General features: G+C 48.7%; 1 protein-coding gene across 1 annotated transcript in view; it reads left to right on the plus strand.

Moving 5' to 3' along the window:
- Positions 1 to 6900: 6900 nt before the first annotated feature.
- Positions 6901 to 12166, plus strand: part of TTPAL (alpha tocopherol transfer protein like) — a 36281-nt gene continuing 31015 nt past the window's right edge. The window contains exon 1 of the mRNA XM_044748328.2: positions 6901 to 7024. The gene's annotated coding sequence lies outside the window, so the exon portion shown is untranslated. The remainder of the gene's footprint in view (positions 7025 to 12166) is intronic.

A 12166-nucleotide genomic window follows, 5' to 3' on the forward strand; every position in this document is an offset into this window, starting at 1 on the left:
AGAAACCAGTACCATTTGCTGTAAATATGAGGCAATTGCAAAATTAAAGTGAAAAGAAAGCAATGTTCTTAAGGTGGAGCTGGATAGGATTGTCCAGGAAAAACTCTGCTCTGTCTTTTTGAAATGGGGTATTGACAAGTGTTTAGAGAGATGTTAAAGGCATCTGCTATGTAGTGGAGATTTTCTCCTTCGAGTTTTCAGAAGTAAGTAAGACCTGTAAAGAGACAGACTTTAGGGGTAGTGTCACTTAATGCCATCCTTTTATATCTCTAAAATCATTCAGCCAGCCACTGAAGGTCCTTATCCCACATCTGGAAGCACAGTATGGTGGTTGGTTGGGGCCAAGTGGTGGGGGCCTCAAAACACTGAGCCACTGGAATTTCTTCTGGGGAAACAGGAACCAACAGGAGATTTGAGATCGGGGGAAGGCTATGGCCGGATCTGTATGTTTAAAGGCTCATTCTGGTAGCTTCGTGGAGGACAGATTGAAAGGGGTGTGACTTTAAGTAGGGAGACCCGTGAAGATGCTCAAGTGCTGGACCAGGTGAGAGGTGGTGAGCTCTATACTGAGATGGTGGCAGCAAAGGTGTAGCGGAGGGAACCAATCCGAAAGACTTACATGCATTCGTTCACTCGCTCAGCAACTACTAGGAGGGTGCCCACCGTGTGCTGTGCACCTTTCAAGGCGTGGGGGGACACGTGAGCAAAACAAAGTCCCTGACTTCAGGAAGTTTATCTTCTGGAGAGAGCAGGCGGACAATGTTTGAGTAAAGAAGTAAAGGTAATTTCAAATAGTCAAGTGCTGTCAAGCTGTCAAACAGTCAAGTGTTTTACAAATAATACAAGTTACCGTGAAAGTGTGAGTGAAATAAAAATAAGAAAAGGGGGTAATTTGAGAGGACTGGGGATGGGATAACATCAGATTGGGGGGTCAAGGAGGGCCTCCCTGAGGATGTGGATTTAGGCTGAGATCTGGAGGATGAGGGAGGCCAGCCACACTGAGCTCTGGGGGAAGCACCCAGGTGGAGGGACCGGCGAGTGTAAAAGCCCAGAGCGGGGACAAGCTGAGCATAAGGGAGGACGAGCAAAAAGGTCAGTGTGGCTGGAGCAGAGTGGATGGAGATGACCTCTGAGAGGTGGGCAGGGGCAGGACCAGATGGGGCCCTCTAGGCCGTGAGAAAGGTCTTGCATTTTATTTTAGGTGCAGTGGAAAGCTCTTAGAAGTTTCTGAACAGGGAGGTGATGCGATCTGACTCACGTCCCTAAAAGGTCACTCTCTGCTGCATAGAGACCAGATGACATGGAAGAAGAGTGGAAGCCGAGAAGCCCAGAGGCAGTCTGTGCAGTCCCCAGGGGAGGGATAATGGCAGCTTGGACTAGAGTTGGGTAGTGGGCAGAATTCTCAGGTGGCCCCAAGACTCCTGCCCTCTGGTCTATACACACCTTCTCCCAATTATTCACACACTATCTGCTGGTGCTGCTGGGAAGGGATTTTGCAGATGTAATGAAGGCCCCAAACCAGCTGACTTTGTGATGGGGAGAGTGTCGTGGTGGGCCTGACATAATCAGTGAGCCCTGAAAGGGGGCTGGGCTCTTTGGCAAATGAAATTCGAAGGATGAGAGGGATTCAGTGTGAGGGAGATTCTCCGTGGCTGGCTTTGAAGATGGAGGGGGTCACATGGCAAGGAATGCAGGTGGTCTCTAGAAGCTGAGGGCAACCCCCAGCTGACAGCCAGCTAGGAAACTGTGACCTCAGTCCTACAATCAAAAGGAACTGAATTCAGGCAACAATGTGAACAAGCTTGGAAGTGGATCCTTCCTCAGACCCTTCAGGTAGGAACACAGCCTGGCCGACACCTTGATTTCAGTTCTAAGACTCCAGGCAGAGAACCCCATCACACCATGCCTGGACTTCCACCAGAAACTGCGATAACAATTGGGTGTTGTTTTAAACCACTATGTTTGGGGCAATTTGTTATGCAGCCCTGGAAACGAAGACAGGTTGGGGCGGGGAGAGGCGGTCAGATTGGCATGTTTTGGATGTCGTACCACCAAGAACTTGCTAACGGATTGAATATGGGAAGGAAAGAAGAGAAGCAACCGTGGGGCTGGAGGTGCTGATTATTGACATGTGGAAGCCTGGAGGAGCTGTAGATTCGGGTTAGAAAGCAGAGTTTCCTTGGGAAAGGTTTGTTAGAGATGCCAATTAAACATCCAAGGACTCATTGGATATACAAGCCTAGAGCTCAGGGAAAAGTTGGGCTGGAGAGAAAAAGTCCAAGTCATAGCATAGATGTGAGTTAAAAGCCAAATGGGAACACTGCTCAACAAGAAAAAGGAGCGAACTACTGGTACAAGCCACCTGGGTCTCGAATGCACCATTCTGAGGGCAGGAGGTCAGACCCCAAAGGCCACATACGATGTGATTCCATCTATATGATATCCTGGAAAAGGCAAAACTCTAGGGGCAGAAACTGTGGCTGCCGGAGGCTGGGGCTGGGAAGGGGGTTTGAACACAAAGGGGCAGAGGGGAAGGGGCTCGGGGGGTGTGGAAATGTTGTGTGTCTTGACTGCGGTGTGGCTACCTGGCTGTATACATTTGCCAAAACTTGCAGAACTATACACTTACTAGGGTGAGTTTTACTGGATGGAAATTATACCTTAATAAAAAAATATGAAAGAAAAAAAAAAAAAAACCAAGTAGTTGCACGAGCTCATTGAAAGAGGGAGGGTGGCCAGCAGAAAGATGCTGGTGAGGACTTCACGGCAGACCTCTCCACCATCCAGGCCGGAAAGAGAAAGAGGAGCTAAGAACAGGTAAGACGGACGTCGACGTGAGGGAGAGGGATTCGAGCAACGTGGGTTGCAGTCCTACAGTGGGCTAAGTGCGCTGGCACACTCGTTGTCTTGCGTAGCCACTCAGTGAAGCTGTGAAGCAGGTCAAGTGAACTGTCCTTGTTTTACAGATGAGAAGAAGTGAGTTGTCCTGGGTCCACACGGACCATGATAGCGGCAAACTGAGAAGATCCGTACTGGTGTGCCCTGCCCCCTAGTCCCTGTTTGTCGAATGAATGAATGAACAAATGAATTTCCCTGTGCTCCAGGTGCTGAGGTTGCACCAGCATATTCGAGCCGAGGATATGAGAACGTGGTATTTTAGAGAAGTTGGGGCCATAAAACTTGTTCTATTTTCCGACTTGTGCAACGCCCAGCCCCTCCCCCTGTGGCTCTGAAATTGCTCCCCGGCCTTGGGAAGGGCTCCCCAGGCTTATCTCGGGGGAGAGAGAAACTGTAAAAGCCTTTATAGCTTTGAGATCATGTCTGGCAGGGGCAGCGATTGTTGCCATAAACCCGAGCGGGGCCTGCGAGGGCGATGTCCCAGGCCAGGAGAGTCAGGGGACAGGTGAGCAATGCCAAGGGGTGGCCCCTGCTGAGTTGGGCACTTTGGGGCCTCTAGTCAGGGCCCCAGGTCACAGATTTATATCATTCCATCTTCGCGTAAACCGCAGGAGACAGCAGTTATTGTGACATTTTAAAAATTCAGTGATGTACCTTTTTCCACACTGTGGTATGTCTGAATTTAGGATGTGTCTTTAAATCAACAACATCCTACGGCGCTGCTGGTCAGATCAGGTGTCGGTCATGACCTGGTTGGTTCTCACCATCATTTCCGTGGCCTGACTGGACAGCTGCACCCCTGTCTATTTCATCACAAACGGCTTAAGGATCATTTGAAGGAGGGACATGGATCCTGGTTGTTTCCCAAAAACCCTCTGTTGACACCTCCTGATAAAAGCAAGAAGGCGCCAGAGTCAGACCTGCAGAAGAGGAGGAAGCGGTGGGAGGAAAATCCCAGAGACCGTAGTGGAGCGTTCTCCCAGGAAATGCTGTGTGATCAAAGCGTTTGACGGTATGGAGGACAACAGTGTGTGAACAAACATGGACAAGGAAGGTTCTGAGTGGGACAGTGGTCTAAGTGAGCTGGGTGCTGACCGTGGAGAAGTTTTAGGAGTTCCTTAACTAGTTTATTTCATCTATATTTTCCTTTATACTTATGCACAAGAGTGGTGTATGATTTTAAAAAGTGTCAGAGCTCTTTAATAGCTGTAAAATAAAAACTCAAAGTGCTAAGAAAGCATTATGTCATGATTGAATTATCAATGTGTTCTCTCTCTTAGTGGTACACAAAATGCTAGTGCCTCTTACAACTGAAGCCTCTTAGTTAGATTCTACCCAATTCATAGATGAGAAAACCAAGGACACAGAGGACATGGGGCAAGTAAGTGGCAGAGTCGGGCTTCTCTCTGACAAAGATCTTATGCTCTTTCTAATACCCAAGGCTGACTTGGACATGGTCGCTGACCTTCCCGTCTACCTCAAAGGTCTAGCCCCGAGCCAAACAACTCTAGTCTGCCATCCCAAGGAGTTCCGGGAGGCAGCAAGCTGCCCTGTTGTTCGAAATTCAAGCAGGAGAGGGTTGGCAGGACACCTTCTGCCCAATGGACCAATCACCCCTATTTCCCGTCACCCAAGTCAGCAACCCCAGCCTGGCCAAGCTACACCAAGCTGGGCTGTCACATGTCCTTCGATCTCTCCCTAGGACCGGGGTATATGTGCCCAGCACAACCCCACCTTTAATCATCTTGCCTTGGACCAAGCAGACTGGACTCTCACCTCCCTTTACAGATGAGGAAACTGTGGCCCAGAGAGGTTGCCTGACTCTCTCAAGGTCACAGATGAGTCGGTGTCAGGGAAGAGTTTGGAATCCAGGGCTCCAAATCCAGTGCTCTCCCCAACTTCACAGATTCCCTAGATCTAGAAGAGGGAAGCTTCTTGCCTAGAGGAAGGGAGAGCAAGGGACTCAAAATGGGTCAAACGAAAGGGCTTTCTGGCAAGAGGGATCGCCGAGTCCTGAACACGTAGTCGAGAGATGATGCTGAAGGTCTTGCCTGGGTCTTCTCAAGACCAACAAGTTCTGGGACAGCTGTGCTTAGAGGGACAGCTGAGGCACTGTCCTGCTCAGAGGACAGGACCAGACCACACCAGCATGTCTCCCATCCCCATCAGATCCTACCTCTCCCTCTTAAAACACTCCAGTGGCTTCCCATCACCCTAGAACAAACTCAAACCCATCACCAGGGCCCCAAGGTGACCCTGATCACTTCTCCGAGGTCATCTCCTACCATTCTGCCCCTTTGGTCACTCCATCCCAGCCCCCTTGGCCTCCTCCCTGTTCCTCAACACACCAATGCTGTTCTCATTTCTCAAATTTTACCCTTATGGTCCCTTTTTCTGGAACATTCTTTCCCCAACTCTTTTGGTGGCTGCTTCCGTCTAACCATTCAGGTCTCTGCCAAAATGTTGCCTCTCAGAGAGGCCTTCCCTAACCAACTTAGCTAAGTATAGGATGCTTTGCAGGCTCTATGGTCTCTGTTGCAACCATTTAAATCTGCTGTTATAGCGTGAAAGCAGCCGCAAACAATATGTGAGTGAATGGGCATTGCTGAGTTCCAATAAAACTTTATTTACAAAAGCAGGCAGCAGGCCAGATTTGGCCAATGACCATAGTTTGCTGACCGCTGCTCTAATTTATTGTCTTGTTTGCTTGTCTTCATTGCACTTACCACTATCTGAAATTATCTATTTATTTGTATATCAATGAACTGTCTTCCTCTAGCCCTCAGGCTGTTCACTCTAAGAGCCGGGACCTTGTCAGTCTTGTTCAATGCTTCTGCAGTAGCCACCTTCCCAGAGGGCCCCCAACGAGCCCCACTTCCTGGTATTCGCATCATTATGTAGCCCTCTCCCAACTGAATAGGGCTGTCCTGTATAATCACTAGAATGCTGTGGAAATGAAGAAGTGTGACTTTCAAGGCTAAGTCGTAAAAGGCATTGTGGCTTCCATCTTGCCATCTTGGATCGCTTGCTCTGAGGAAGCCAGCAGCCATGTTGTAAGGATGCTCAAGCAGCCTTGGGGGGTGAGGTCCACATGCAGAGGCGCTGAGGTCTCCTGTCAACTGCCGGCCATGTGAACGAGCCATCTGTGAAGTGCATCTTCCAGCCCCAGTCAAGCCTTCAGGTGATCATGGCCTTGGCTGACGCTGTGACTACAACCTCATGAGAGACCCTAAGCCGACCATCCAGCCAAGCCATTCCTTAAGTCCTACCACACAAAAACCATGAGATAATAAACATTTGCTGTTTTCAATCGAGATCATTTGTTATGCAGCCATAGATAAAATACGGTTGTCCAGCACAGTGTCTGGTACATAGTATGCGCTCAACAAACATTGGTTAATAAATAAGTTAGATGCTCAATAAATATTATAGAAGGACACATGATAAAAATAAATATTTAAGAGACACTAATGTAATATTATATAAATACATGCAAAACCAGAAATTAAGTAAGAGAAAGGGCACAATTGAGACTTTTCCTAATCTACTAATGGTCCTTGGACAAGATGTCTGTACAAGAATTCTTCCAACCTTGAGATCCCAAGCTTCTGGGAGTCTCAGTTTCTGTTTCTAATACTCTGTAAATCTATAATTCTATGATTCTGAGATTTTAGGCTTCTGTTTCACCAAGTCCTTCTGTGAGCAGAAATGGCTTCCCAGAGGAGACAGGAAGAGAGAGAGAATATCCGAACCAGAAAAAGGGGTGCTGGTGTACACCATGTTCCAAGTGGAGAGAACAGCAAGTGCAAAGGTCCAGGGGTTAGAGAGAGGGAGAGAGAGTGCATGGCATATCTGATGAACTAAAAAGAGGTCCGTATGAGTTGGTGTAGAGTTGGGGAGGGGGTGCTGGAGAGAATCAGAATGGCAAGAGACTGGCTAGTGACAGAGGACCTAGTAAACCGTGTCAAGGAGTTTGAACTTTATCCTAAGGGCAAAGGGGAGCCCGTGGAGGGTTTTTAGGGGAAGAGTAACACAGTGTGCTTAGAGTTTGGAAAGACGCCTCTGGCTGCTGCATGCAGGTTTGGAAGGAGGAGAGATCAGAGAGGAGGCTGAAACCAGACCCCAGGTGAGAGAAGAGGCCTGAATGGATGGGAGACGGGCCCAAGAGAGAGGTTTCAGCCACGGCCTGGTGAACAGACAGGGGTGTGGATTATACTGGTCACCTGTGGGTCTGCAACTTCTGGGCTTTGTGATTCTGAGATTCTCTGATTCTCTGCTTAACACGCCATAATTCTTTGATACGAACGCCCGTGGTTGTCGGTGTATGTTTATAATCCCCGATCTCATGCTGCCTTGCACCGCTCCTTCCCGAGCCTCAGTTTTCCTTGTTTGCAAAGTGGGAATCACCAACTCCTTTCCCGCCAAGCCGCCGGAGGGGTGAGAGCTGGTGCATGGTCAGCACTGCACACAGCGGGTTGCCCATGGGTGGTGAGCGCGTTTCCCCTAAGTGCTCGACACACGGGCATTGTCAGGAAAGAACTGGCTCTTGAGAGAACAAGAGAGATCAGGATGGAAGAGCCTTGCTTTCGTCTGCTCCTGGCGACCTGGGTTACTCCGGCTTCTGGGCTTCCGGCTGGGCATCTGGTGCCCAGATTTGATTGTTTGCTCCTAGGCACCGTCAGGTTTACCAGTTGGCTGTGGGGCTCCTTACATCTGTGGCCTGCTGGCCTTCGCAGCTCCTCCTTCTGCTCTTAAACTCCTCAAATGCTGCGGACGCCAGCTGTGGGTAGCCAGGCAGATCTGGTCTCCCCTGGGCCAAGTGCCACCCAGTTAGTAGGACCCAACCTGCTCCCAATCCAGCCCACCCTCGAGGCCATACTATAGCACTCCTTCCTAGGCAACTGTTCTGTGGGCTCAGACAAGAGCAGGTTTTTGGAGACAGAAACCTCACTCGTCTCCCCAAAACGGCAACATGCGGTCTCCAGAACCACACCCAAGGCTTATGTGTGCTCCCGTGTTGCAATTTCTTTCTTGCCAGTGGTTCAGCTTTAATTCAGTTTAATCCCCAAAACGTCAGTTGAACAACGCAGCTGTGGGCAAGCTCCACAGAGCTGGAAGGACCCTTGAAGATTCACTCCTTGCTTGGAGGAGGAAATGAGGAGGTGAGAGCGGCGTGCCTACAACTACACCATGTTTAGGGAAGGGCCGGGCTTAGAGGCCAAGGCCAGAGCTCTCAGTCCATTTCTTTGCGCAAGTAGGGGTTCCACAAACATCAGTGAAATTAAGTCAGATTAGGAGTTTGAGTGACACACATCACATACATTTACCAGCTAGCACTTGCATTGACTCTTTCTAGAAGGTGATAAGAGACAGGAGAGAAAAGTGGCCTCTGACGAGGTGACCTGGGCAGCTGGGGTCAGCGGTGGGAGGAAGAGCTTCTTTTCATTATGCCCTTTTGTACCTTTTGAATGTTTTATTTTCACCAAGTGGACATGGACCAGAGTCAATCAATCAAACAAACAATCATAATGAAATAAACAATTAGGCGATCCAGGCTCTTTTGTAACTCCATGCCTCTGTACGTGCTGTTCTCTCTAGCTGAAATACCCTTTCCCCTTTTCTCCACTTGGAAAACTCCCACGCAAGTTACAAGACTGACCTCAAATGTCCAGGGTCCGGGTTCCGTTGCTGCCTCCCTGTGATGGTTATTCCCCGCTTGTGCACCACCTCCACACGCCCTCGCATACCCTGCTCTACGCACCCATGCCTCCTGACTTCCATTGGATTCCATCAAAGGGAGGAGTCAGCGGGAGATTAAAAGGCAGGATGAGGGATAAGTGGGGTGTTTATGCCACCCGCCCCGTCCCTGTTTTGCCTTAATGTTGGCAGGGCCGTGTTTTTGCATGGCCTCACCTCCTGTCCTGGCCTCACTTCCACAGCTCCAGCTGGCTCCAGGAGCAGGAACGCTGCTGTCCCTCTTGCCCCCTCAGGCCTTGGGGTGATAACAGCTCCCCGCTGTGCCTTGTCCCTGGTGCCTCACTCTTCCTTGACGTTTCCCGTGGCCTGCTCACGCCTCTGTAGACACTCCCTGCATTAAATTTGCTTCAGTTAAGCCAGTGGTTCTCACCCTGGGATGAGTTTCCCCTCCGGGGACATTTGGCAATGTCTGGAGACATTTTTGGTTGTCATGACTGGTGTGGGGGTGCTACTGGCATCTAGCAGGTGGAGGCCAGGGATGCCACTAAACATCCTAGAATGCACAGGACAGCCCCACCACAGAGAGTAATTCGGCCCCAAATGTCGATGGTGCTGAGATGAGAAACCCTGGCTTAACCCTTTGAGATGCCAGCTGCTCCCTGCCTGCACCCTGACAGTTCACGGCTGACAGCTCTGAAAGCCTGCTGCCCTCCCTGCACTGTGATGTGATCCTCTCATTTACACGCCTGCTGTTGGCCTCTTCTTAATGGCACAGAGAGGAAAAGACCCAGTCTTTCATTTGGGTCTTGATGATGGCCACCCACCGTGCAATGGGGGAGAGACCCTGATGAACTGGGGCCCCCACCAGAGTTGAGTCCTTGAAGGCAGGATCTGTGTGTCATTCACCACATAGCCCCAGCAGTAGGAGCTCAGCAGATATTTGCTGATTGAGCCAAAAAAAGTCCTTCGACAATGTCTTAAGACAGACTGCGGAAGACAAGGGACTAGACTCAGCGGCGAAATAAGACCCAGGGAGCCTGGGGGATGTTCCCTGGAACAGGAGTTCGAAGGAAACCACAGTCGGGCAAATATATATAGAATGAATGAATACGGGGATATGGGTAGGATGGAAGGCAAGAAGGAGGTGTCGTCTCTCAAACGGGTATCACAGTAGAGCCACCGCCTAAGATGATTGTGAGAATCATTAACGGAAAGCATTTAGTGTGCTACCTAGGACCTGGTTAGCACCAAAGGAGCAGTATCCATCAGCTATCCGGAGGGAGTGATGGGGGAGAAGCATCAAGGCGGGGGCCGGGGAAGAACTCTGCTGCCAACAGGGGGCTGCTTTGCACTCCTGGGCCTCAGTTGCCCAATCTGTAAAATGGGTAAGATGTAGGCAAGATTGGTGCTTTGCAGAAACTATATCATAGGGGATATTCTAGGGATTCCACAACATGGGACTCAAATATTATTTTTAATAAAATTTAATCAAAGTGAAAGGCCAGTGCGTCAAGTTACGGTGAGAAATAACTGTCAGGCAGGCCGAGGGTGCCCAATTCATCCTATTTTGCCCAGGATTTTTCTAGTTTTAGCAGTGAAAGTCCTGTATCCTGAAAACTCCTTCAGTCTTGGGCAAACTGGGATGGTTGGTCACCCCAGCAGGTCAGATGGTCAGCCTGCCCACAATAATTTTAAAAATCATAAATAGCTAACATACGTTGAATATTGTGCCAGAAGCTTTTCTAACGACTTTATGAGTATTAGCTCATTTAATCTTCATAAGAATCCAGTAAGGTAAATAATATTAGCCTCCCCCTTGTACAGTGGCACAGAGAGTTTCCATAATTACCTGAGGTCACACAGTTCCTGAGTGTCAGAGGCAGAATTTGACTCCAGGCCATCTGGGTCCAAAGCACCCACATTTAACCATGCCCTCTACTACACATTTGAATAGATTTTAAAACATCTTTTGAAGTGGTAACAGTAATAATAATAGTGAAAATACATTTTAAGACATTTTTTGAAATAGTAATAATGATAAATTTTTTGAGCACTCAAACATGAATTCCAAAGTTTAACCCAGTAGAGACAACTTATATTCTATCTTGGTCTGCCAGATCTATCCATTGTTGTGTAGACCTCAGAATAAAATATTTGGGGCCACTTCTGATGAATTAAAGCTGGAGTGGAAGACTCACGTATTTACAGGGCCAGGTGGGCAATATTAGTGAGTGAGGTGGCCTAGTTGTAGTACAACAGGGGGTGGTGGAGACTGTGGCAAAAAGGGAATGGAATATATGTACTGAGGAGGGGCAGCCAGGACTCATCTCCAGGCACTTGGGATTGGGGGCCCTGCCATGACAGATCCTCTAAGAGAAGCCAGACATCCATCTTTAACAGCAACTAATTCAGTGAAAACAAAACAAAACACCAGGTGCATAAAATAAAACTTATCTGTAATCCAAACCCAGTTCCTGCCCCCATCCACCCACCCCCACCAGCGAGATGTTAAAAAAAAAGCCATCAGTATCTGAAATTGTGATATATTCACGCAGTGGAACACTGCAGCAATGAGAATGAATGCACTCAAGCTATTACAAATATGAATGACTCTCACAAATGAATACACCCTGTGCGTTCCATTTCTATAAATTTCAACAATAGACAAGACTAGTCTAGGATGTTAGGAGGCAGGATTGTGGTTACTCTTGGGAGGGGTAGGTAGTGAGTGACTAGGAGAAGGCACAGGGAGGGCTGTGGGGGGCTGGCGGGTTCTCTCTCTTCATCTGGATGACAGTGACACAGTGGTGTTGTTTTTGTGATGATTCCTGAGCTGTCCACTTAGGCTTTGTGCATCTTGAAAATTTATGTTATTCTAAATTATATAAACCTATTGAAACATACACACAGATGGTTCTCATTTGGAAATATTTCTCTGGTTGAAGGAGGATTGCATTTGGATGCAAATGAAACTAGAGGCTGTCGTTGGACGTGGAGCCTGGCTTCCCTGCAGGAAGCCGCCGATGGTTCTTTCTTGGATAAATGAAAAGAATGCGATTGTCAGGTGTGCCCCAGGGCGACACTGTGGGGTTTAACAAAGCAGCCTGCTCTTCTCCATGAGCTTTGTACAATATTATCTATGTTGAGAATTGCATCTGTATTGCTCACCTTTTACCCAAGTTCTTAGGTATTTGAAGTTATAAAATAACTTTCTATATATTTTTTATATCAGGCTTTCATGGGAAAAGGGTTTCTGAGCTGAGAAAATACGAGAACCTTCGGGCTGAGGTTCTAACATGCTGCCGATCAGAAGCAGGCTCCGCATGGCGGGATGATTTGGGCGTGATTCGCAGGCGCGGATGGTGGAGGGGAGCGCCCAAGCCGGGGGAGGCGGGAGCACGGAGGAGGCTGCTGGGCCATTTCTCAAGGGGCGTGTCTCCACTTACAAAGGGCCTTTTCATCTTTTAGTCACCTCTTCAGCAAACACGTCCCAAGTGCCCACTCCGCGCCAGGTTACAAGGGCGCAAGGTGAATCCAATAACCACCAAGACGGAACTAACAGCGGGAAGAT

This window comes from Equus asinus, chromosome 15, assembly GCF_041296235.1.
Source record: "Equus asinus isolate D_3611 breed Donkey chromosome 15, EquAss-T2T_v2, whole genome shotgun sequence".
Lineage (NCBI taxonomy): Eukaryota > Metazoa > Chordata > Mammalia > Perissodactyla > Equidae > Equus > Equus asinus.